At 42.5% G+C, this 25404-nt stretch overlaps 1 protein-coding gene across 2 annotated transcripts in view; it reads right to left on the bottom strand.

The window, feature by feature from the left end:
- The window catches only part of PDE1B (phosphodiesterase 1B), a 1669085-nt gene that overhangs the window by 1056012 nt on the left and 587669 nt on the right, over positions 1 to 25404 (bottom strand). The window lies entirely within an intron of this gene.

Below are 25404 nucleotides of genomic sequence, written 5' to 3'. Positions count from 1 at the left end.
TCTGTTGCGGTTATGAGCCTAATGCACCCAAATTATGGCTGTCTTTTACTGTCCAGTCAGTCACTTGCTTTCAGACCTGCAACAATTTACCTTGCTTGCATCAGAGCCCATTTCACCATAGATACACAACTGCCTCTCTTCACCTGGGCCTCTAAGCCATGGTTCTCCACTAGGAGGTCTAAAGAAGAAGTGGGCACTCCCTTAGACCTCACAACAAATGGCCATTGCTGAAAGGCCCAAGGGATGAGGACACTCTTAGGACTGTTGCTATCAATAGCGCAGCAGATTTTGGGTCACTGGTGCCTAGGAGTCTTAGGCCCCAATTTACCCAAATTTTGACTGTAATTTACTGTGTAGCCAGTGGGGCGAGGGGGGAGAGTGTGAACCATTTACTCTGCTTTCACCATGGCCCATGGCACCATTATTACTCCACTGGGCTCTTTCTCATGGGTCTCGCAGCACTGGTCCAGTGATGTGAAGTCTAGCATATGGTGGCAGGGTGCAGGATAATCCCTAATTTTAGATGTTTGTCCAGAATCATGCAGTAAGCTCCTGCAGGATGCCAAAGTACCAACTTTTGTTTTGTTTGCCAAGAAACTGATGCAAGTAAGCAGGCTAATGAATAGAGGATTTAAATTAAACAGGTCAGCTCCAAAGGGTGTAGTCACCCAGCCCAGTGGGATGTCCCAGTACGGACTCAGAGAATGAGAACAACACCCGTGGAGAGGTGCAGAAGGCCAGCATTGTTAACTTGGTAACGGGCATGGAAGCTCGTGAGGCAACCTACAAAGGACACTTTATTGAAATGTTTACATAAATGAGCAGGTACCACCATAAAATCTTTGCTTTAAGATGATGGCGAGTCAGCCCATGCAAGAATGGCAAATAAGGAGAAAAGGCAAAGGGAGAACATGATTGGCCCAAGATCAAACACTTTGGTCTCGTAGGAGAACAAAGATAGATTGCAACACAATACTGTTTTGTAAAGACATACCTTTCTAATGATATAACATGCTTTACCTGTTAAAGATATAAGGGGCCTTAATTCAGGCATGGTCTAATGAGAAGAAAACCCCAAAATGAGCTCGGTGATTTTTGGTAACTCCCATATAAACATCTTCTTGGTGAAGCTACAAGTGCACCAAGGGTTCTGAGAAGTGATATTGAAAAGTTGACATCTGCACTGGGGAAGGGGCCCTAGTGATAAAGTAGGTGAGGTTTGCACCTTTTGTCCAGTTTTAGAAGTTAGGAATTGATTCTTGTCATCAAGGTCTCCCAGGAATGACCCAGTTTTGTGATGCCTTATGGAGGAGGAGCCCTTGCCTGTGCCTCGCAGCACTGGACTATTGATAAGAACCACAGGGAAGGCCCTTGCTTCTTTATTTGGGCCACACAGACATGGTCAAGTGCTGCAAGACTCGAGAGAGGGCCATATATTGGACTTGCAGTGCTGGATAATCAATGCGAGGCCCAAACGGCCTCTCCCTTGACCTTGTAGCCTTGGCGAAGCACTCTGAAGCCCCGAGAAGGGGGCCTTACGTTTACCTTTGATTACTTCTGAAATTCAGGAATCATTTGTAATTTCATGTCTGCAGACTTGAGTTGATGTACTGCCCTGTGCACAAAATCTCTCTAAAAATTTGTTGCACAGTGACTTTTCAGATTGCACATTGCCATGTCCGTTCAATAAAGATCTACCTTGGCTATGTGTAGAGAGTAACTAATCATTGATGTTATGCTAAAAGACAATCCACAAACTTGTACTAGACAGGGCCGACTTTAGGTGGGGCGACCGGTGCGACCGCACCAGGCACTGACTTTGGGTGGGGGCGTCTGTTTGCAAGAATATTATGGCTTTAAAAGCATTTTCTGCCACATACCTGGCCACCAGCAATTTCAAGGTAATAATAAAAATGTCAAGATAACTTCAGTGATTAATATTCTTCCTAGAGAGAGATCAGAGTTTTGTCAAGTGGAAGTTTTGTCTAGTGGAAGTTTTGACTCATGGTAAGGTAGCCTAGAGGGTTAATGTGCCTGCTGCAAAGAACATGTACCGTGCAGATCACAAAGTGCAGATAATGTAAATAGGTCGGTGGGCTACTGCTTTTGAAAGAGAGATCCTTTTGTTACCTGCAGTTTAAAACTTAATACCCTAACACAGAACAGTGAGCTTTTAACTGTCATCAAAGAGCTGCATGCAAATTGCAAGGTATAGGTTAAAGAGTTATGTTTTTCCCCCTGTCTTTGATTATCCTAGTGTTGCAAAAATGATTCATTTGGATAGAAATCAATTCTGGTTATTTAAGAGAACCCCAAGCATAGTGTTAAAGTTTTAAATTCCGAGTTTGTGTTTCTCCAGACTAATCACTATTAAGCTTTTCAGCCTACTAGTATGGTTGCCATGTGATTCTCACACCTTGAAGGTCTCTATCTTATGTAACATTTCCTATACAGTGATTTACAGACGTATGGTTGATTGTCTCTGTGTAATGTGTGTGATGTAAAGTGCCTTATGTGTGTCTAAACAGAGAACATTGGGACTAGAATTGCTGAGATGAATCTCTCTTGTCTACGTCTCATCCGACATTCTTACAATTCATGCAGATTCCTTGCATATAAAGCTTGAATTTTTGTTTAAATCTACCCCCGCCCTCTGTCCCGCCCTTATCTCAACTGACTCCATTTGGTGAGTACCTGCAATTCGTTTTCTCCATTTAAAGCACTTGAGTTAAAAGGAAACAGCAGGTGCGCACGTATATGGATTCTCCAGCAGTATTTAAAGACAGAAGTATGTTCAATGTCCTTCACAAACGTATAAGTAGAATGGTCTGCTAACAAGTGAAAGGCTGAATTCCTGAGTAATAGATGTTAAACGTGAAGGAAGCTGGGCGTATTTCAAAAGTTCCAGATCGAAGACGGTGATACTGGCTATCTTTGAAAGGAAAGACAGGCTCCACGTTATCTTTTATTGGGCGGTTAATCTGGGGATGTCTGGAAAACCGGAGGTACGTATGCTGACAAATCAGTACGTTTCAGAGCCTTGAGCACAGAAAAAGAACATTATGAAAGCAATGGCCATGTTGCGTCTGTAGTGCTTTGAGGCGTTTACCTCTTTCCATTTTCCCAAGGTTCTTTGCACTTTTTATTTGAAATATGCTTGGATTGCTGCATCTTACATCGGGCTTCAGTTGCTTGTAATATACCAAAGGTACCCAAAGTCATCAGTGAGAATGTGCTCTCGCCCGCCTCTTGAAGGTATGCAAACGATGTACCTAAGGGGACTGGCCATCCATACTGCCCCCCACTTCGAACTGTTGGGATGAGTTGGAATGTGTCATCATCCGACTGGAAATAGACTTGTTTTCCAAGATACCTCATGTGATAAAAACAAGATACAATAAAGTACAGAGAACTATACAACACCGTTAATGTACAAAAATGTATATGCGACAATGCATCAGCGCCTCTTCTTATAAGAAAATAACTGTTCATGATTGTATATTAGTCTGAAATCTTGCAAGAATGTTTTAGAAGAGTGACTAGATTTTGTTTGTGTCATGCATCTCGTATGAGAAGCAGAGAATAAAGGAGGTCAGCATTCCTAAAACGAGCAGGTGGTAAAGTACTTACTGCTGTATATGTAGAGTGGTAGAGCTACTGTCTCTTGTGTCAGTGGCATTGAGTGCAGTGGTATAGAGTATAGTGGCACAGAGTGAAGTGGTTTAGAGTAGAATGGCATAGAGTGCAGTGGTGTAAAGTACAGCAGTGCAGAGGAGAGTGGTGCAGCATAGAGTGCAGGGGCATGGAGTGTTGTAGAGCATAGTGGCATAGTATGCAGTGCTGCTGCATAGTTGGCGTAGAGTGAAGTGGCATAGAGTGCATTGGTTTTGAGTAAAGTGGTGTTAAGTGCATTGGCTTAGAGTTCAGTGGTTTAGAATAGAGTGGCATAGAATGCAGTGGAATAGAGTAGAGTGACACAGAGTAGAGTGACATGATGGAGAGTGGAATGGTACAGGGTAGAGTGGAGTGGTACAAGGTGCAGTGTCATAGAGTAGAGCAGAGGTCTTCAATCTGTGGGGCGCGACCCCCAGGGGGGTCGTGGAGTCCTTGGAAGGGGGGTCACAGATTCTGCCAGAGCACGCAGTTCCTGCTGGTGGGCTGATCGAGGGTGTTCATGGGGAGGCCTAATTCACACCAAGGTGTGAAAAACATCAAAGCCTCATTAACAAGTAAAAGGTCTTCTAAAGACCTGTCAAGTACTCGGTGTGGCTGTGTGTGTGTGTCCCTGAAGCCGTTTCGAGCTGGGGGAGGAGGAGAAGTGGGGGGGGGGGGGGGCGGAGGGGGGCTGGGGGAACAGGCTGTAGTGTAGCCCTTTAAGGTCAATGCATATTGCCCGCCTGGAGCTGTGGGCCCCATGACACGTCCCCCGCCCCCAGCAGGGAGGCACAGAGATGCCCTCCCATGATCGGGAAAGAAGGAAGAAGAGCAGAGAGATACTGACCCCCCCCCCCCCCCCCCCATGAGAGAGGCACAAAAAAGGTGGGTGGATGAATGATGGGTGGATGGATGGATGGATGGATGGATGAAAGGGTGGATGGAAGGATGAAAGGATGGATGGATGAAAGGATGGATGGATGAAAGGATGAAAGGGTAGATGGATGAAGGATGTATGGATGGATAAAAGGTTGGATGGATGGATAAAAGGTTGGGTGGATGAATGATGGATGGATGGATGGATATGTGAAAAGATGGGTGGATGAATGATGGGTGAATGGATGGATGAAAGGGTGGATGGATGAAGGATGGGTGTATGGATGGAAGGATGAAAGAGTGGATGGGTGAAGGATAGATGGATGAAGGATAGATGTAAGGATGAAAGGGTGGACGGATGAAGGATGAATGGATGGATGAAAGGGTGGATGGATGGGTGGATGGAAGGATGAAAGGGTGGACTGATGAAGGATGCATGGATGGAAGGGTGGATGGATATATGGATGGATAAAAGGTTGCATGGACGAATGATGGATGTGTGAAAAGGTGGGGGATGAATGATGAATGATGGGTGGATGGATGGATGCAAGGATGGACGGACAAAGGATGGATGGATGGAAGGATGAAGGGGTGGGTGGATGAAGGATGGATTTATGGAAGTAAGGATGAAAGGGTGGATGGGTGAAGGGTGGATGTATGGATGTAAGGATGAAAGGGTGGACGGATGAAGGATGGATGGATGAAAGGGTGGACGGATGGATGGATGGATGGATGGATGGATGGATGGATGGATGGATAAAAGGTTGCATGGATGGATGAATGATGCATGGGTGGATGTGTGAAAAGGTGGGGGGATGAATGATGGGTGGATGGATGGATGAAAGGGTGTGTGGATGGATGTATGGATGAAAGGGTGGATGGATGAAAGGGTGGATGTATGGATGGGAGGATGAAAGGGTGGATGGATGGATGGATAAAAGGTTGCATGGATGAATGATGGATGGATGGATGGATAAAAGGTTGCATGGATTAATGATGGATGGATGTGTGAAAAGGTGGGTGGATGAATGATGGGTGGATGGATGGATGCAAGGATGGACGGATAAAGGATGGATGGATGGAAGGATGAAAGAGTAGATGGATGTATGGATGGATGGATAAAAGGTTGCATGGATGAATGATGGATGGATGTGTGAAAAGGTGGGGGATGAATGATGGGTGGATGGATGAAAGGGTGGATGGATGTATGGATGGATAAAAGGTTGCATAGATGAATGATGCATGGATGGATGGATGTGTGAAAAGGTGGGTGGATGAATGATGGGTGGATGAATGGAAGGGTGGATGGGTAAAGGATGGATTTATGGAAGTAAGGATGAAAGGGTGGATGGGTGAAGGGTGGATGGGTGAAGGGTGGATGTATGGATGGGAGGATGAAAGGGTGGATGGATGGATGGATAAAAGGTTGCATGGATGAATGATGGATGGATGGATAAAAGGTTGCATGGATTAATGATGGATGGATGTGTGAAAAGGTGGGTGGATGAATGATGGGTGGATGGATGGATGCAAGGATGGACGGATAAAGGATGGATAGATGGAAGGATGAAAGAGTAGATGGATGGATGGATAAAAGGTTGCATGGATGAATGATGGATGGATGTGTGAAAAGGTGGGGGATGAATGATGGGTGGATGGATGAAAGGGTGGATGGATGTATGGATGGATAAAAGGTTGCATAGATGAATGATGCATGGATGGATGGATGTGTGAAAAGGTGGGTGGATGAATGATGGGTGGATGAATGGAAGGGTGGGTGGGTAAAGGATGGATTTATGGAAGTAAGGATGAAAGGGTGGATGGGTGAAGGGTAGATGGGTGAAGGATAGATGTATGGATGTAAGGATGAAAGGGTGGACGGATGAAGGATGGATGGATGGATGAAAGGATGGATGGATGGAAGGATGAAAGGGTGGACGGATGGATGGTTGGATGGATGTATGGATGGATAAAAGGTTGCATGGATGGATGGATGGATGAATGATGCATGGGTGGATGTGTGAAAAGGTGGGGGGGATGAATGATGGGTGGATGGATGGATGAAAGGGTGGGTGGATGTATGGATGAAAGGATGGATGTATGGATGGGAGGATGGGAGGATGAAAGGGTAGATGGATGGATAAAAGGTTGCATGGATGAATGATGGATGGATAAAAGGTTGCATGGATTAATGATGGATGGATGTGTGAAAAGGTGGGTGGATGAATGATGGGTGGATGGATAGAAGGGTGGAGGAGTAAAGGATGGATGGATGGAAAGATGAAAGTGTGGATGGATGAAGGATGGATGGAAGGATGAAAGGATGGATGGATGTGTGAAAGTGTGGGTGGATGAATGATGGATGGATATGATGAGGTCTAACAGGCGCATTTATGGTTGTCAAAAGATGATGATGAGGAGTACCAGTTTCTAGAAACTTTTGTCGGAAGGGGGTCCTTACCCCTAAATAGGTTTTACAAGGGGGTCTCGGCATCAAAAAGTTTGAAGACCTCTGGAGTAGAGGCATAGAGTCCATTGGCATAGAGTGCAGTGGCATAGAGTGGAGTGGTGCAGAGTAGAGATGAGTGGGCTAGTTTGAAGTGGTGTAGAGTGCAATGGTGAAGAGAGCAGTAGTACATTCTAGAGTGGGGCAGAGTGCACTAGTATACAATAAAAGGACGCAGAGCAGCGTATAGAGGAGTAGAGTGAAGTGGCTTTCAATGCAGTGCTATAGAGGGCAGAGGTGCACATTAGATTTGAGTGATGTAGAGTGTAGTGGTGTAGAGTGCAATGGCTTTGAGTGCATTGGTGTAGAGTGGCATAGAGTAAAGTGGTTCAGCGCTGCAAAGTAGAGAGGTGCAGATTAGAGTGGCTTTAAATTCAGGGGTGAAGAGTGCAGTGTTGCAGAGTAGAGTGCCATAGAGGGCAGTGTTGAAGAGGTGAATGGCATAAATTGGAGTGGTACAGAGTACAGTGGAATGGATTGACCTAGACTGGAGGAGTGGTGTAGAGTACAATAGTGAAGAGTGCAGTGCTGCATAGTAGAGTGGGGCAGAGTGCCCTGGCATAGAGTAGAGTGAGTATCTCACCAATTAGGGTCTTTTGGAGTGTTTTACACCACTCGCCATACTACTCCTAAACAAATAACTCACAAAATGTATGGGGCAGGTGGTACCAGAATCAGGGGATGGACAGGATATTAGTGAAGAAGCATTGCTTTTTAAAGTCGAGAACCGTCACTCATCTTAGGGTGACATGCCTCATCATTGGGTTCCTTCTTCACGCTGGGACCGCAAGGTACCCAGTGTGTGCTACGACTCACCCTAGGGAGAGGAGCAGGAGGGTTTAATTTTTGGTCAACCCTCTTTGCACTCCTATAGGGGAGGAGGGGCAGAGGGTGTGTAAGTATTTATCTAAATAGAAGTGAATTAAAACTACCAGTGGTGTATAGTAGAGTGGCGTAGAGTGCATTGGTGTAGAGTGCAGTGGCATAGAGTGATGCAAGGTAGAGTGACATAGAGCTCAATGGCGTGTAGTGCAGTGGCATAGACTGGTGCAGAGTAGAGTGGCATGAGAGCAATGGTGCATAGTACAGCGGTGCAGAGTAGAATAGAGTGACTTGGAGTACAATGGTGAAGAGTGCAGTGGCGTATACTGTAGTGGCACAAAGTGCTGCGGAGTAGAGTACAGTGGCAAAGAGTTGCATAGTAGAGTGTAATGGTGCAGATTAGTTAGAGTAGAGTGCAGTGGTGCTGTGGTGCAGAGTAGTGTGCAGTGGCTAAGAGTGGAGTGGCACAGAGCAGAGTGATGTGGCGCAGAGTGGAGTGGTACAGAGTTGAGCACATTGGCATAGGGTGCAGTGTTGCAGAGTTGAGTGGCATAGATTTTGAGTGACGCGGAGTGTAGAGTGTAGTGGAGAAGAGTGAAATGTAGATTGGTGTAGAGTGAAGTGGTGCAGAGGAGAGTGCAGTGACACAGTGTGGAGTTGCATGAAGGGGTATAGTATGGAGTGGTGCAGAGCAGATTGGAGTGGGGTAGAGTAGAAGCATAGCTACTAATTAGTTCCCTGTTATGTGTGATACCTTTTTTTGAATCTCTATTTTAAGTTTAGAGCAAAACAAAGTAGTATAATGAATTTGTGGAGCAATGTCATATTGGCGTTAGTCAGTCAGTCACTTAGCATGTATACTTGTTAGCATCATAAAATTGAAATATAGACTTCAGCTGGTCGGGTGTCCCCATGTACATATTATTAGCCATCTCTATACATCTAGGGTAACATATTGCACTAGAAGGGAATGTCATTATTACCAATATTATGTAGCGACATCCTCTCCACTTATTATACACAATTTATTGTTAGTTATAGTAAGAGTGTGATGCTAGACCCAGCAATCTTAGTGATATTGACAGAAAGACCAGCACTGGCTGGAAATCACCCTCCTGGCAGGGGACCCGTGGCCAGCTCTGCTTTGGAAGCTAAAGTGAGGGCAGACACTGAGCAGCGGGAGGTTCCTGGTATCCACTATACCCCACTGCAGGCTGCAGAAGACATCAGCTGTCAATGAATACACACAGGCTGTGAGGAAGTAGGGGAATGTGCCAACGCTGAGCAGTTCATTTAAGAAATCCAAAAGCAGCTGTCATTGAAGAAATAGCCAGATAGGAACCTGCTGCTTTTTATCGTGAAAATGCCAAAAAGAATGAACATCATTGAAGATGATTCGCCAGAGATTCCACAGAGTAGAGTTCCTAGACCTAAGATACATATGTGTCGATGTGTGTTACACACATGTAGGGGAATGCTCATTATGGTAAGTTTTCCACGCTTGCACGCCAGCTATGTAGAAATCAAACATGTCATTGAAATATACACAAATCTGTTGTTTCCATTCTGGACAGCAATGTTATTTGCAGGGCCAACCAATTCTTCTGTTGCCGTTGCTGAGAACTTTATGGACACATGGATGACAGACTTTGCAGCGCTGCGGCCAGAAAGGGCTGATTGCGAGTAACAAAGTTGGGATCTGTATACTTTTGCAAGTGCACATTGCACTTACAACAGGGGAAAATTGCATTGCCAGATTATCTGCAGTCATAAATTTAAAAATCGCGGCCAAAAAAATGTTCCTTACAAGAGGTGTCTTTGCCAATTTGGGGGATTTTCTCAGTGCTATAAGTCTGTGGATATTAACAAACTTGTACAATGCATATTCTCCTCATCAGTCCACTCCTAAATGTACACAAAAAGTTTTAAATGGGAGGAAAAAGATTTTAAAAAGTTTAATTGCACATTTAACTTTTAGTATGCATTTTTTATGTCTCGCCTAGGCAGCGCCTGCGCTATCTCTTCGAGACATGCTGTATTCAGGATATGGGGATAAAGCCCCGACCACTTTCCACCCATCTTTTTAATTGGCTCCTTTGTAAATGGCGCTTTTCATTGGACAATAGGCTTGGTAGTCCCTCCTTAGTACCTCCTTGTCTATTCTTGTAACCTACCATGAGGATACCCCCCTGTTTCATGTGTTGTTACTACTTAGGTTTTGTGCCTCAGAGCACTATATTCTTAAACGGCTTCAAGCAGGACACACGCTTGGTCCTAAGCTAGGCTGGCAGTGGTTACTTTACTCACCAGCACATCTCACATATATATGAGACCTTCTATAAATTCCCCTTCGTCAGCTCCACACATCGTACAACCTAATCCGGAATTAGTATAATCATTTTTTGTCACATTTCAAAGCTACTAATTCCATATATGAACATAGCTATTTGAATGTACTCGTGGTACTGTTTTGCATGCAATGAATTATGGGTAGGGTGGATTTACCATATCTTCCAAAAATGACAATGTTTTTTACTTTTTCTTTTTTAGACAATTGGCAATAGTGCTATGCAAATATAATAACTCTACTGCAAATAAAAAACAAAAGTAAAAAACGTTTGTTATTTTCAACACCAACTGCTCTAACTTTATTAAATACTATAGCTGTTGCATTGAAAATGCTTGGTTTTTTTTGCTCTGTGGAAAATCCAAAAATTGTGAAAGTCACAATTTCACCTGGAGTATGGCTGCCACTGCTTGGCCATATTTCATGGTGGGGGGAATGGGGGACCCAAAACAAGTCAGATCTATTTGCATCATTGTTGCTTCCTGTGTAATGAACCAATTACATTTTGCTACTTAGTATGCCACAGTGAGGTTTTTTTATTCAAAGAAATTGGTAAATAAACCTGAATGTTAAACCATATGCAACACATATTCTACTTACAATATTATTAGAGGTTTTACCAAATAAAATCCTCCTCCTTGGATAGCCCATTAAAAGGAAGCCCTTTTCCTACTAATGTTTCTAATAATGTAAAAGTGGCCAAAATGAGTCATATCCAATTCGCATCACGTAAGCAACAAAACTACAGAAAAAGTTTTTTCTATGAAGGAAGTTTTTCACAAGTTCTGCGGCAGTCGGTGGTTACTGGTCTGTGTTAGATGAATCAGAGCCGCTTATCACTGGTTTACCGGGGCTTAACCTTTTGCAGTGGACCCAAAATTGATCAGACAAACACTGCTTTAGCATTTGACTCTCACAATAGCGACATCAAGCAGTCCACTGCTTACTAATGGAGGTGGTGTGGGCTAGAGAATCAGAAGTCAACAAACATTAGGTAGCAATCAATATTATTTCACTGTTCAGTCAGTACTTCAATTTGCAAAAGAAAAAGACGAACAAATGCAATGGAATCACTGTACAAAGTAAAAAGAGGGGATTTCTGAGGGGCAGAAATGGGAATAGAACCTATGGTAATCTCAGGACCAGTACGTAATGGTAGAGTACATTGGCTATTGGCCCTTTACAGTCATTCGAAATGGTCTATAGGGCAGCCCCGGTGGATTGCTCATTCATAGTTCAGTGCGAGTCCTCCCACAAAGGTTTGCACTTGTCCCATCCCTCCTGCCTTTCTGTTCTTGGCGAAGCAAATCAATTAGTCAAGTTCATCTGCAGGCAGTGGTTGCCAATTGTTGGGGGCTGCTCCACCCTACATGGTGTGCATGGCCCACAGAGCTTAGCAAAGTCATTGCTGGCCCCGGCCCTAGCACTTTGATTGTGCTACGCAAAGTTAATGCCGGCATATGCCAATAGGTGGGTAGTAGTAGTGCTGCCACCAGTAGAGAGGAGGCTGCGCTGAGTGCTGCTGTGTTTGCTGTCACAGAGATGCTGCAGTTCAGAGTCTTCCTCAGGCTCAATGACAAAAATAGCCACCCAAACAAGTTCCATGCCCTCTCAGATCATAGCAGTAAGTACCCCATATTACTCTGCTGATGTTGATCTATTCTTGGCTACATTTCTATGTTGTTTCAACTTTGGATGGCGATCACTGAGTCCTTCATGCAAGTGTACTTCCAGGCCCTCTTGAGCAGTTGATCAGCTCTTTCTCTTGAACCAGGGTCCAGACAGCCTACCCTGGAAAACTTCTTTAGTTTTTCATAGGTTACTGGTCCCAGAACTGGCTAAAGGAGTTGGCGGTGGAAACCCCTACCCTGTCACTCTAAGAAATTTCATGATCACCACTGGGGTAGGATCTCCATGCTTATGATCAGAAAATCTATCACACCTTCTAGAATTTTCTGTCCCATCTTACTACTCAAGTTGCAGACAATTATTGTGTGTTCAAGCAGTTTAATTCTGTGATCTCTTTTAAAGGATTTCTTTTTTTTTCGAAGCAGACTGGTTTAGCCATGGCCTTGGTCAAAAGCGTGAGTAGTAAGTTAAAGGGGAGCAGGGAGTCGCCTCGTAGGAGCATCTCAAAAGATGAATACAAAAGCAAGGGAGGCTCTGCCACTTAACAACCTGTTAGCCTGGTGAGGGTTAGCCTTGCCTTTACAAGAAAAGGCTAGGAAGGGGTCGGTGGAAGCCCCATAACTTCAAAGGGCCCTCTATCTCGCTCTTTAAGACTCCTGTGTTTGACTCACTACAAAGAATCCCTAATTTGTGCTGGGGGGTAAGACCTCCAATTCACATCTGCTGTCTGGACTCTCTATCCAATCCTCCATCATCAGTACCACTCAGATAGTGCTAGTACAAAATGGAACCCAGGATGGCCACAGCCACATAGGTAATCTGCTGTACACATGCACCCTCTATACTCAAAACTGAGGTACATGCTCACAAAACTCATGCTACACATGTATGGGTGAAGAAGTGCATTGTAGGGAAACTGCCGAACAGTTTAAAACACAGGAGAGGCTGGTAGACTGCTATTCTAAGCAGGTGACAGGTAAAAAAGCCTGCCTCACAATAATGATTAGTTAGCTGCCATCACTGCCAGTTCTCTACAGCCCAGTGGGATTACAGAAGTCACTGCACAGAAAGTAAGGCGTCCATGGTGTGCATTTTGACCACACAGACTTGCTCTGGATCAGGTGTCAAAAAAACTCCACCACGCTCCATTGAGTTCCATGAATGGCGCAGTGAGGTAAGTGATGCTGCTCACACTGATTTTTAGCACCAGGAGTTTGTCCTATGCTGTAAAATAAGCGTGAACATCACCATGGGCAATGCAAGAGGGTGGTGCTTCTTTCTGCCGCTCGAGTAGATGTTCTACTTGAGCGGCAAGCTTCCTCAATGCGAACGGCAAGCTTCTCAGGGCAAGTGGTAGCCACCTGCCGCTTTGAAAACTCTTGCCTGGAGGTGGTCTAGCATATGATTTTTCTCACTCATGCTCGCCAACATTGGTGAGCCACTGGAGAGGGTAAACTCCATGCCGAATTGCGTAGTTTTTCAGAACTCCACGTGGAGTGGGTAAAACTTAGTGAACTCCACCAGCAGAGCGGAATTCATCACCCACCCCATCTCTGGTTCTACCTGAAGAACCTACACATTCTTCGCACACACACACGATAATCATCTATTCTATGGTGGGGTCAGAAACATTTAAGCTTGCTCTGGGGAACTTGAGGCAGGAGCACATGATCTCCAGTGCCATGCAGTGAAACTTTCACCCCTCCAACACTCCATAATGTTCCTTTGTGTACACTCAAAGAATTGTGGTCGGTATTACAAAAGTAGCACAAACAGTTCAAATGGATTTGCCCAGTTTTCTCTTTTTTTCACCAGAGCGAAGTATAGATTATATGAGCCCAGGTGCTTAGCATTTCTTCTTAGGTTTTTAGTTTGGATCAGTACGACGTTTCACTCAGATGCATTTTTTTCTCCTGGTAAAATGGTTTAAAATTTCTAAACAAACAAGTGAACCCAAATTTGGTTCAACATTTGTTGCACGAAGGTATGTTGGAGTATAGACCCAACGTATTTCTAAATCATACTAACTTCAGGAAATCGAATTAAACTTTGCACACACTTACAAGAGATTCTTCATATAAAAAAAGAGCAATTGCAGGATGTGAAGAAAACTGAAGAGCAGAGGGCCAGACGCCAGAGTATAGTATAACGTGCAAAGTAATTGAATATAAATGAGTACAATCATTGGGTGGTACGCACGAAAGTTTCATAATAGATGAAATTATAGTTTTATTAAGCAAATATGAGCCATGTGTACTAGGAAGCTATAGTACCAGCTGTACAGAAAAAAAGTTCAGTTTTTGCCAGATTTATATCGAATAAAGTAAATACATCTACATATGATGTGTGTGTGTATCTGCCTTGGTTTCTTTCTGTGTCGACATGTGACTATATGTGCTTGAATCCGTATGAGTTTGTGAGTTGGTGCGTTTACATGTGTATGCGTCGGTTTGCATATGTCTACAAGTATCTGCATGTCTCGCTGTCAGTAACTGATAACTGCGTGTGTGTTTGTGTTTATGTGTCTGGGTTTTACTGGTATCTGTAACCATATCTGTCCACATGCATCCATGTGTATGTTCGTTTCCTGGTATGTTTATGTATGCATTTGTGTGTCTGAGTGTATGGGTCTTTGTATGGATAAGTCTAGGTATAGGCCTGTACGTGTGAGTCTGTGTAGTTGTCTGTGTGTGTAAGGTGTGCTTAACATTAGTGTATCATTTGTACATTGGTTTCTTCTTTTTGAGCCCGACTTTGACAGTATGTACATGGAATATGGTATTACCCCCCTTTTCATTGTAACAGTGTTTCATTACAGAGCACAAGTCACTTTACCCTACTTTGTCCTTTATATTCAGGTCCAAGGGTCGCCTTCCTAGTACCTGTACTATGTCAGGCAGGGATCGCGTCTTCGCGGCCTGCAGTGGTGTACTTACAAAAATGTGTCTCAGTAGTCTCCCACACTCTGGAACTCTCGCCCAATCGAGCTTAGGAACTGTCACTCCCTGCTAACATTCTGCAAGAACTTGAAGACTTTTCTCTTTGGCCACCAAGCTTGATTTTCTATCTCTGCTTTGTTTGTCTAGCACTCGTGTGGCTCTGCCTCCACCTTGTCCAGCGCCGAGAGACCCTGTTGGGTAGCTGCGTTCTCTATAAATCAACCAAATAATAATAGAATTGCATCATGCAATTAAAAATTTCCTTAAGAGTGCACTAAATATTAGACAGCGCTATGAGCTGCTAACGTTTTAGTTGGTTGTAAACCATAGTTTATGCGATTACCTATTATATTGCGTATGAGTATCATTATTTGTTTCTAATGAATGTTAATGTCTTTGTCCGTTTGAGATAAATATTTTAAAACGTCTACTTTGTTAAAAAAACATTTTTTATCATGTGTTGGTTTGTATATTTTTTTTGCTTTTGTGGCAAATATGCAAAATAAAGTTGATGTTGACTGACTGACTGACAGTATGTGTGGGCATGTTATATGCTCGTGAGTGTATGCATTTGTATGGCTGTGTTTGACTAAAGGCATGTGTCTCTTATGTGTTTACATGTTTGTGTTACATGCCAGAGAACCAAGAAACAGTTGACACATTCTTGAAATAAAGGATGGTCAGCCTGGCAGACTGTAAAAGAGGGTACTCTTGAGGTGTTTGTGTGTATGACTTAGTTCAAATGTATATCTCGAACAGGACAGTATGATTGGGCTGTGGCTTATCCTTTAATGCATGCATGTTCATTTCCCTACTAACAATCTGCGGAGATCAGGCTCTGTACAAAGGGCCATTGAGGCTCTGCACTGATAGGCAATGAGAAGTAATTAAAAAAGGCAAAGTTTGGAGTTAAAAAGGTAGCGATTAAATAAATTGCTGTTTGAATTGCTCTTCCTTGTCTTCTGCACCCTCAGCTTTAAGCAGCCAGAACACCGTCAAGTCCCATCTACAATAATATGTCCTGTCACTCCTGGTTTGTGCGTTCCTCATCGTAAATCGATCACTTCAAAATATTTCACCAAACGAATAAAAGGATATTTGGTTCTCAACCCTGTGATGCAGACTACAGAAGAGATTTTGTTTTGTTTGCTGTGTTTAACACAGTGAATCAAAGGACTGGTGTTTTGAGGGGGTCAAGTTGCATTCATGAATGCAAGTCAATGCAACAATCAGCAAATTGGGAAGTTGTTTTCATGGTAAAACTGAGAATGTTGGTGTCAAGAAGCCCACTCTTATATTTGTGTGCTATAAAAAAAACCTTTTCTTTCCAAGTACCCACTAGATTGTCACATAAATCCTTTCACTTTGAAATCAGAGAAAAAAAAGTAAACACCAAGCTTCCTTGGAAGACTGAGCCTGACATTTGAGCTCTGTCTTTACTACAAAAGATAGGAAGTACGGCATGTGGAACTCTGCTCATGACCTAGTTAACAAGGATGGCAATTTACTCTCAACAAGCTGCAAATCTTTTGTAACCTATAGTATCTGAAAATGAAATAATGACCAAAGTCTTCGTTTTTTAGAAAAGATATCAACAATAAGACTAAGCCAAACTAGTCGAAAATAAACGTTGCTATTATCGCATATCGAACTGACCACACCGATTTGGAAATATGAATCAGTACTTTGGAAACTTCACCGAAGCCTCGAAATCCTCCCATAGACAAGACATGTGGTCTGTACTTCAAATGTTCTTCCTCATTCTCCTACCAAGGAACGCTGAATGTATTTCCTTTTATGAGGCCGTTGAACACGTATCTCTCTCTCTCTGCGATAGTGAAACCTCTGTGCCTAGATTACAGTAACCCGTCAGAAAAAAGGAATAGCGTGTTGTGTAATCACATTTTAAAATTCACAGGATTTGACCACAATATAGGTGGAACAGAACTGTGATAACACAACCCACACATGACCCTCATAAAAGGAGCAGCTAGCCCTTGCAGTCCAAAGCGTCGCATACTCAACACGAGAAATCAAATCTCTGGAGGCCAGAAGACCTACACATATCAGGGCTGGAATACACACCTCCAAGAGAAACTCAGAAACATAGGTCCAAAATCTCCTATGAAAGGAAGGTAAACATATATATTACATTCTGGCACTTAGAAACAAGCACAAGATAAAACAAGCATTGATAGAGCCAATATGCCTGGTTGTTGTAAGGGAAAGTATTTGGTAACAGCTGATTGACTTTTTGAATGTTGGCCCAACTGTCCTAAAAAGAAAATCTCACAAAGAAGCAACAATCTAGGCTACATCTATATGACAGGTGGGTGTAAACCCTCTTTTTGGAGCAGGCTGCATCAATTGGGTTAAGTTGTACCATGAAAGAAGAGTGAGAGAGAAGATGAAGTTTGAATTGTAAGTGATAAACGTAGAAGGCATACATATCAAAAATATTGTATTGTGCATTCCTTCCACAAAAGCCAGCATTTTCATTTCCTATTTATCAAAGCCTCTTCTCATGCTCTATTTTAATTTATGTTTGTGAACAAAAAATCTAGCAACACGTTAAGAACTAAGCAAACTAAAACAAATTGATGCTCAAGGCAAATATTGAATAACTGAGTGGTTTTAGGAGAGTCTAAATAATCGAAACAGTTCACACTTCACAAAAAACAAGCTGAAAACCAGGAATTCATAAGTTGTAATGTCAGCCAAATATAAGTGCTTCAAGGACACCCACTGCCTCTCATGTCACATTTACAGTGTAACAACAGGACTTCTTGATGCCCCATCACCGAAACGTAATGGAGACACAAATGGGACTATGTAGCCATTCTCAAAATGCCTTGGGAGTGAAGCCTAGCTGTTACATCTTGCATTATATTCCTTCCCCTTTAATGGCATGAGACCTGTTTGCTCTTTATTCTAGTTCTGTGTTCTTCACAGAACTTTCCTGATGATGCATTCTGCATCTTTGAGTCAGTTGCATCTGGACTCTGAAGCCCTATGTTATGATGCTGTGCTGCTAAATAAATCTTCTCAATTTTAACCTGTTTCCTGCATTATTACACTAGCCCATCCATGCAACACCAAAGCATGAAAAACCCGAATTGTTAGCATGAGTTCATTCTTACAGGAATAGCTGTCTGTTGCCACATCTAAAATTGAAGGATGGCATACCACTATAAAGGAGTCACTTCCCAGCAGAGAACGTGTTTACAGAGGAAGATCACAAAGATATTTAAGAAATGACTGCGTACAGAGTCAGTGAACACTGGCAGGAGAATGAAAGTGGCCGACAGAGACAGTAGAAAGAAATCCAAAGATTTATTTAGGAAGAAGAAAAGTAAAAGAATGTGATTAATGAATTAATTAAAGATATGCACTTTGGTACACACAGCACATATGTTGTATTTATTGTGTAACTGCATACATATAGCGCTTCATCCCCTTGTGGAGGCTAGACAGTGCTCTGATGATCTATCTAAGAAAAAACCTGAACAATTGTGGTAGTGAACTCTCCTGCAGGATCCCAATAATTAGAGCCAGACTGGCCTATTGAGCAACTAGGCAGTGCCTGGGTGGACTGGTCTAACAGGTCAGTGTAGGGGACGGTTTTTGTGAAGTTTGCGGGTACGTTTTATAGTTTGATGGGCCACTGGTTTCGCTGGAGACTGTCAGCAAAATCTTTTGTAAACTGAAAAAATAAGGTTAAAATGGGATCAGAGTCCATCCATTTTTCCCATTAGTTGGTTTTGATGTCACTCTTGTTTTCTTGCTTCTTATTGGTTAGCACCTCCTGTTTCCTCTGAGGCATCAGTATCGCTCTTTGTTGTTGAGCATGGAGGAAGTACACTTTCTGTCTGCAGCCCGTGTCCTTCCACTGGTTGCATGCTTTTTTTTACTTTGTGTCATCCACTTTATAGGGAAGCATGTTTTGTATGCAATCCTCTCCTCTCCCGCTGCCTGTGGTCTTACCCCAAACTCCCTTCTCTTTTTCCTCTCACTACCCACTACCCATTGTGTTACTCCTTCCCCACGCTTTCTTTGTGCTACGTGCCCTGACAATTTTTTTTAGACATATTGCACAGCAGAACATCTGCTGTGCAAAATGGCTAAAAGAAAAAGAAAGTGCTATACAGTATATACAGTATATATCAGCGCTGCAAGGCCTCAGGGTAGTCTATGCGCTATATAAATATAATTTTCATTTCATACTCTGTCAACGTTGGCCATGTCATAGCACTTTTTCCCCATACTTTAAGCCCTGTTGAACAGCAGCCGGTGCTGCTGTGCAACGTGACTAAAAGACGCATTGACAATGACAATGGATCTTGCATAGGTAATGTCTATTGGCTTTGCCAATGCTTGTTTACTTTTCATTTATTTCCATGATATTACCTGAAATATTGGCCGTAGCAACCTGAAATCTATGTAGTTTTCTATACCTCGCAAAACACATACAGTGTTTCTTTACGAGTTAAAAACTGCCAAGATTTGCAAATGCGGGCCACTTTTTAGGAGCCATTTTTATTTTGGTGCCGCAGTCTATTTTCTGTCCCAGTCTGACTCAGTGGATCATTTTTGTTAGTTTTTCCTTAAAACAGAAATGCATTCAGAGAAACTCCGCGTGTTTTATAGGAGAATGGGCTCATATGATTAAAAAACACCTTTGTTGCATTGGTAAATCAGTGACTTACTTTGCAACAGATATAAATGAAACAAACGAAGGAGTCCAAGCTCGCAACTTGCTTACTATTTGGTACATATATTAGAGGTAGAGGCAAGAAGGACCCAAACTTAAAGGGCCTTCACCCAGATAGTTAATCTAAAGTCGAGGTCCAGAACATCTCAGGAGAGTTTTGTTTTCCACAGGATGAAAATGTGAACTTAATCATATGCTTACTTTCAGTCAACCAGGATGGGTTTCCCAGTTCAGTAGCATTTTCTTTTCTTTTGCAGTTGTTGATGAAGGTCCCGATAAGGAATATGTTAAACCGTGAATTTGATCAAAAGTACTAAAAAAACAGAAGCACATTTTTTATGTTGAGTTTTACAAAAATTCTGAGGTTCCAGACTGTAAATTTAAATTTTTCTATTGCCCAACTCAAAAGGTGCATAATGGGTCGTAATGGGAAGGATGAAACCCTGGTTTTCCGGATAAGATAGTACAGACTGCAATGTGACATGCCAAGATGCAATCGTATTACCATCAGGTTACATAAAGATCCCCATTGAGTATATAAACTCCTGTACTCATGGGGCATGGAAGCGCCCCAAACATGAGGATCATTTGATTTCTCAATACGAAGGTCGATGCGTTTGCAAACAAACTTTTTTTGTAGTCTAGTCAAAATGCTGCATTTTGTTGCTTAATATGTTTCCTATAACTAAAATACACACAAGTGGCCACCTTTACTGGATTTTGGCATAGGGCAGCGCTGCAAGTGTTCCTGCTGTGCTACCCTACATTAAAAGAAAAAGTCAGGAATGCACCGTATCTATGAGATATGGCACGTTCCTGTAGTCTTCCCCTGCTCTGGCACTCAAATGGTGCAAGGGTGTCTGCGTTGTGGGGATGATTGTTTTTGTGCAGGGATTTTCTTCTTCTATGTGTGCTGCTGAATGCCATGAAAATCCACGCAGGGTGGCTTTACGTGGCCTTGTACAGGGCCGGACTGGGAACGGAACCTGGCCCTGGCAAACCGCTCAGCCACGGCCCCCTGGTGGGGAGGGGGTGTATGGCCAATCCGTTATGTAGGCCCGGTTCAGGCCGAGTTTGTTACAGAGGGCAGATATTGCGGGACCCGGTAGCAAAAACATCCTCCAGGGACTCAAAACCGGCCCCCAACCTGGCGGCCCACTGGGAAAACACCCGGTGCCCACTACAGCCAGTCCGGCCCTCGCCTTGTAGATATAGCACTGCACTGTGCGATGCCATTGGGTCAATAAAAGTGACATTCCAGCAGAGCACAGGGGCTTGTAAATAGGCCGCAAAGTCTTTATTGTGAACAAAAATGGTATTGTCAAACTACATCAGTCGTTTGTCAAATCCTAATACAAATCCTGATGTGTCCACCTTCAACTATATTTTCCACATATTTGCCCTCAAAAAGTTTCTTAGGAATGCTTTAAGCCATGTATGTGCCGTGCAAAATGCACGTGAATGGCTCAAATACTTGAAACATGTGAGGGACAGACTCAGGCCGCGGTGGTGACAGGCTAGGTAGCCTGCGGGGAGTTGTCAGCGTGTCAATAACGCGGCATGAAGACAACCCCCTGCCGTGTCAGCCCATGCAGCGCGGTAACAAACGCCTCTTGTAACTGGCCCCAGCAAATAGCTGAGTGTGCCTCAACGGCGACTGCCGTGAGTACATGTAATAATAATTTTACCTTTTTTACACTAATATCCTCACGGTTGGGTGCACGCCGGGGGATCACACTACTGGTCCTGAAGAATGCTGAGCAACTCGGGCTCTCTAAGCAGAAACATGTCGACCAAATTTGATTTCATTTATTGAGGACTAGGGGTCTCCAACAAATGAGACTTAACCTATGAGTCCACTCATCACCTGTTTTTAACTAGTGCTGTTTGGACTATTAATAAAATAGTTGAAAGTCACAACTTAGCATTTTTTAACTTCGCCTTTTTTTGCACTCACTTAGCACAATTGGGTTAATTCCACCACTTCAACACAAACAAGAACCAGCTCCGCTGTAATCAGGCGTTGTAGCACACTGGAAGGACGCTAGGTCCTTCCAGTGGGAACCCAATGATGAAGCATGTCACCACTAGGTTGGTGAGTGAGGGGTCTTTATAACTTTAAAACTATTATTCTGTGTGGTTTTGCTTCACCAATCCTTTTAGTCTGTCCCTCACATGATCCTTTTGAGGTTTTTTGTGTTTTTTGTTGTTTCACTCTTCTGTTGTTTATTAATACTAATATTAGGGGTAAGAGAGTGAACACTTATACCCTTACTCTACTGTTGTTTGATTGTGGTTAAAATACTTGCCATTCAAACCAAATGGAACTGTTCTGTTTATTGCGCCATAATAAACAGGAATATCTTACGACATGCTTGTCTCGCATTGTGCCACAAAGGCCGTAGCCAAGCCAGCGTGTGGCAACATATACAGGACATTCACTCAAATATAATGAATAAGTGCTTATCCTTGAAATCTGGCTCAGCTTTGGCCCCTATGGACCAACGCTGGACGCTCTTAAAATAAAGTACACAATGTGAGCTTTTTCATGTTATACATACTAGAATGTCCAAATAAGAGGTAATATGACCTAGGGACATTACTGCAGAAGCAACCCTCACTACGCAATGAGTGTCTCTTCCTTTGTGACAGTGGTTCAGTAAGTGCAAGGGACAAAGGAGGCATTTGAGGTACAGGATACCTGCATGGTGGAGATTTAGCCCAGATGAAGAAAAATAATCAATCAGAGGATCGCTCTACAACCAAATCACGGCTTTGAAAAGATACTGATGTATATGCATGGTCCTTCTGACTACTGGGAGCAAGGAGGAACTATCTTCACCCGGTTCTAAACACTGGATTCTATGATGAACAGTCAAAGGAACAGGTAGCACAGTTTAAAATTAACTGTAGCTGACAGGTTTTAAGAGAAGGGTGCTCACAGTAGTTAATGGTTGTGAAGTGCATGCCTTAAACGGGTGCAGTGGTTCGAGGTGTTATACTGTGAACCACCACTCTTGTGCATTGTAAATTACCATATAGAAATCTGTTGGTCCATAGATTTCTAAAGTGTAAGTTCCTATTCTAAACTTTCAAGAGCAGTGTGAACAGGAAGCCACCCCAAAGAGAAAGAAAATGCCTGTGAAGTTCATGTAAGAGAAGAGGTCCTACATCCAGAAGATGAGCAGCCATTGTCTTTCCTTCCTACGATAGCCAAAGTGAGGATGAAGGTCAGGATGGAGCAGGGGAGGAATGGTTGTCTACAGGTGATAGAGCGCCATGATATTCTGAAAATTGTAGGGGTGCATTATACTCACCGATAGTCTACACCCACATATATTCCTGTGTTGAACTAAGTATTAATCCTTAGAAAATGTGGCCGAAATAATGTATAATGTATGTGTAATGCTAGGAAATAGGTTTATCTTAGTTGAAAGGGTAAAACGACATTTAAAGGAAACTACTTATTGCCAATGCTTAATGAATTAGTTCACGTGTAATGTAGTGCATTAGATTTAAACGCCCACCATAAAAGTCTGTACGTGTAGAGATGCCTAAATAGGTTTAAGGTGAAGAAATGCAATCCTTATAAATGCAATGTTTAATACTTGTAATCCTTGCTGTGTAAAGGCCTAAAATTAATATTCATGTTTTGCCATGAAAGACCTGTTTCTGATTTCTTATGTTAGCTGAATTGTGTAGGCCGAAATGTGCTTCCTTGCAAGGGCTCTCGGATGGAGGCAGTCAGCAGATTTTGTGAGTGCAAGGTTAATTCGTTCACATGCTTTCCTTTGTAGGTGCAGGGACAATGTTCTCGTTAGTTAGACTGATGCTCTTTGTTTTAGGATTTAGGTATAGAGGAGACCTGAAACAGAGTATCGAGGTATGCTGATAATTAGGACGCCCGTTGAGGACGCCTGGGATCCAAGGACGCTCCAATCGTTGCTGGACTGAGTACAAGTTTCAATAGAAAGATACCTGCAAGAAGTGCCCAGCCAGAAGAGGAGTTACGGGGCTTGTTCTACTAAATGGTCATTTTGTATTAGGGATAGTGCCCGAGGCACAGGAGAGCAGAGAGCCGTTAGGAGGGTAAGAGAAGGGATCGATTCTTAGAAGGAAGACTTAGATTCGGCTACTGACTCTTGTTAGGAAGTCTTCACGACCTGACACCTTTTATTAATCTTGCCTGGGAGCTGCTATGTAAGGATGTCACTTTAGTGCTAGTGTAGGGACAGAATTAACTGATTATATTTTTCTTTTTTTTCTGTAACTGATGAGGACTAATTTGGATATCGGAACAGTTGTTGCTTGTTTAATCTTTTTAGAATTGCTTACTCTTTTCACATTGCACCGTATTAGGTTGATTCGTAGGATGAACTTTGTATTAATGCCCATGTATGTTTTCCAACTCGACATGAGGTGTTTTTATGTTCAGTTATTTTTGGCTTTGAAATAAAACCCCTAAATTGTAAGTCAGAGTCAGTGGTCCTTTCCAGGTCTGACTTGATTAGTATCTACTGATGGTGGCAAATGTATTGGTTTTCTCCCCTTAACATTTCTCAGCAGATAAAAAGGTCCAGTCGACCGAGAATTCTTAAGAGTGGTAAGATCAGATAAAATTAGATAAGAATCCGGCGTAACCACAGGTGATCCTTGAACCTTTCAGGTGTGGTTATCCTCATTGAAGAGCGAGCCTTCTAGTTACTGAGTTGGTGAGAGTATACAGACGGCGGGATACTGCCCATCATTATGGTGAGATGATGGCATAATGTCTCTCTCTCGATAATGACTATTTCTGACTAGAGAGAGAGCTGTCCAGTCAAAAGGAGCCAAGAATGGAGATCAGGGTGATTGTGCACTGTGGTAGGTTACCTATTTCCCTTGGTTTGATGTGGGAGGACTACCAGAACTGTGATGATGTCATCTGCTGTGAGAGTGTACCAGCAGGGATACATTCGGCAAAGTTCTCATCGTAGTACAGCAATGTAGCCATTGCAAGAAGCCTCTTGGTGCTCAGACCCGACACCTAATAGATCAGCTTTATTAGTTGATTTTTTGTCATTTTCCAAATGCATAATTGAGGACTGTTTCAAAGAATCCAGAAATTTCTCAAAAGTACATTATAGTTTGTCTACTATAAATACAAAGGTTACGTTGTATCCACACGTGTGGAATGGCAAATAAATATATAGCTGACATGGTCTCTTGGCCGGAAAATCTCATTGTAGACAAATAATAATCTTCAAATGTTTTTGAATCTTTCCTTTTTTTTTTAAGAAACGAGTTTTGCTCATTTTCTTAAATGGACAAAATATTTAAATATGAATAAAAGCAGGTATTGAAAACTAGCTCATTTTATTGTTTTTGCACTAATAGAACCAGTGCTTTAAAGGTTGTTTAAAAATATTTGAGAAGCAAAAGCATGCTCTTATTGTTAAAGCATCAGTTAAATAATGATATATAAGGTAAAAAATAGATAGATAGATAGATAGATAGATAGATAGATAGATAGATAGATAGATAGATAGATAGATAGATAGATAGATAGATAGATAGATAGATAGATAGATAGAGTCACATTGTGTGTAGTTATAGTTAGGACCTAGTTATCATAGGAAGAGAGTTGCTGGGTTTCTAATAACGTTGACACCAGTTGACAAATATCTACTCTCCAAAGAAAATGTCCATTCACCTCAGCTCCTTTCATGTAAGTTTCAGGGTGATCTGTCAAGCAGGGACTGAGAAAAAAGGGGGGTATCAAAACCCAATTTTCCCATGGAATTTGCAAAGAGATTTTTGAACAGCACTATAGTCCAAATGGCTGAATAAAATTACACAAATTTGGCAGGAAGCTAGCTCTTTAGCCACAAAGTGTGCTTTTTGCGATTTGGCATAATTCTATTCAGTAGTTATTGGAGAA

Source organism: Lissotriton vulgaris, chromosome 1_1 (genome assembly GCF_964263255.1).
Source record: "Lissotriton vulgaris chromosome 1_1, aLisVul1.2, whole genome shotgun sequence".
Taxonomy (NCBI): domain Eukaryota; kingdom Metazoa; phylum Chordata; class Amphibia; order Caudata; family Salamandridae; genus Lissotriton; species Lissotriton vulgaris.
Note: the sequence above shows the minus strand (reverse complement) of the source record. Positions and strands in the feature narration are given on the sequence as shown.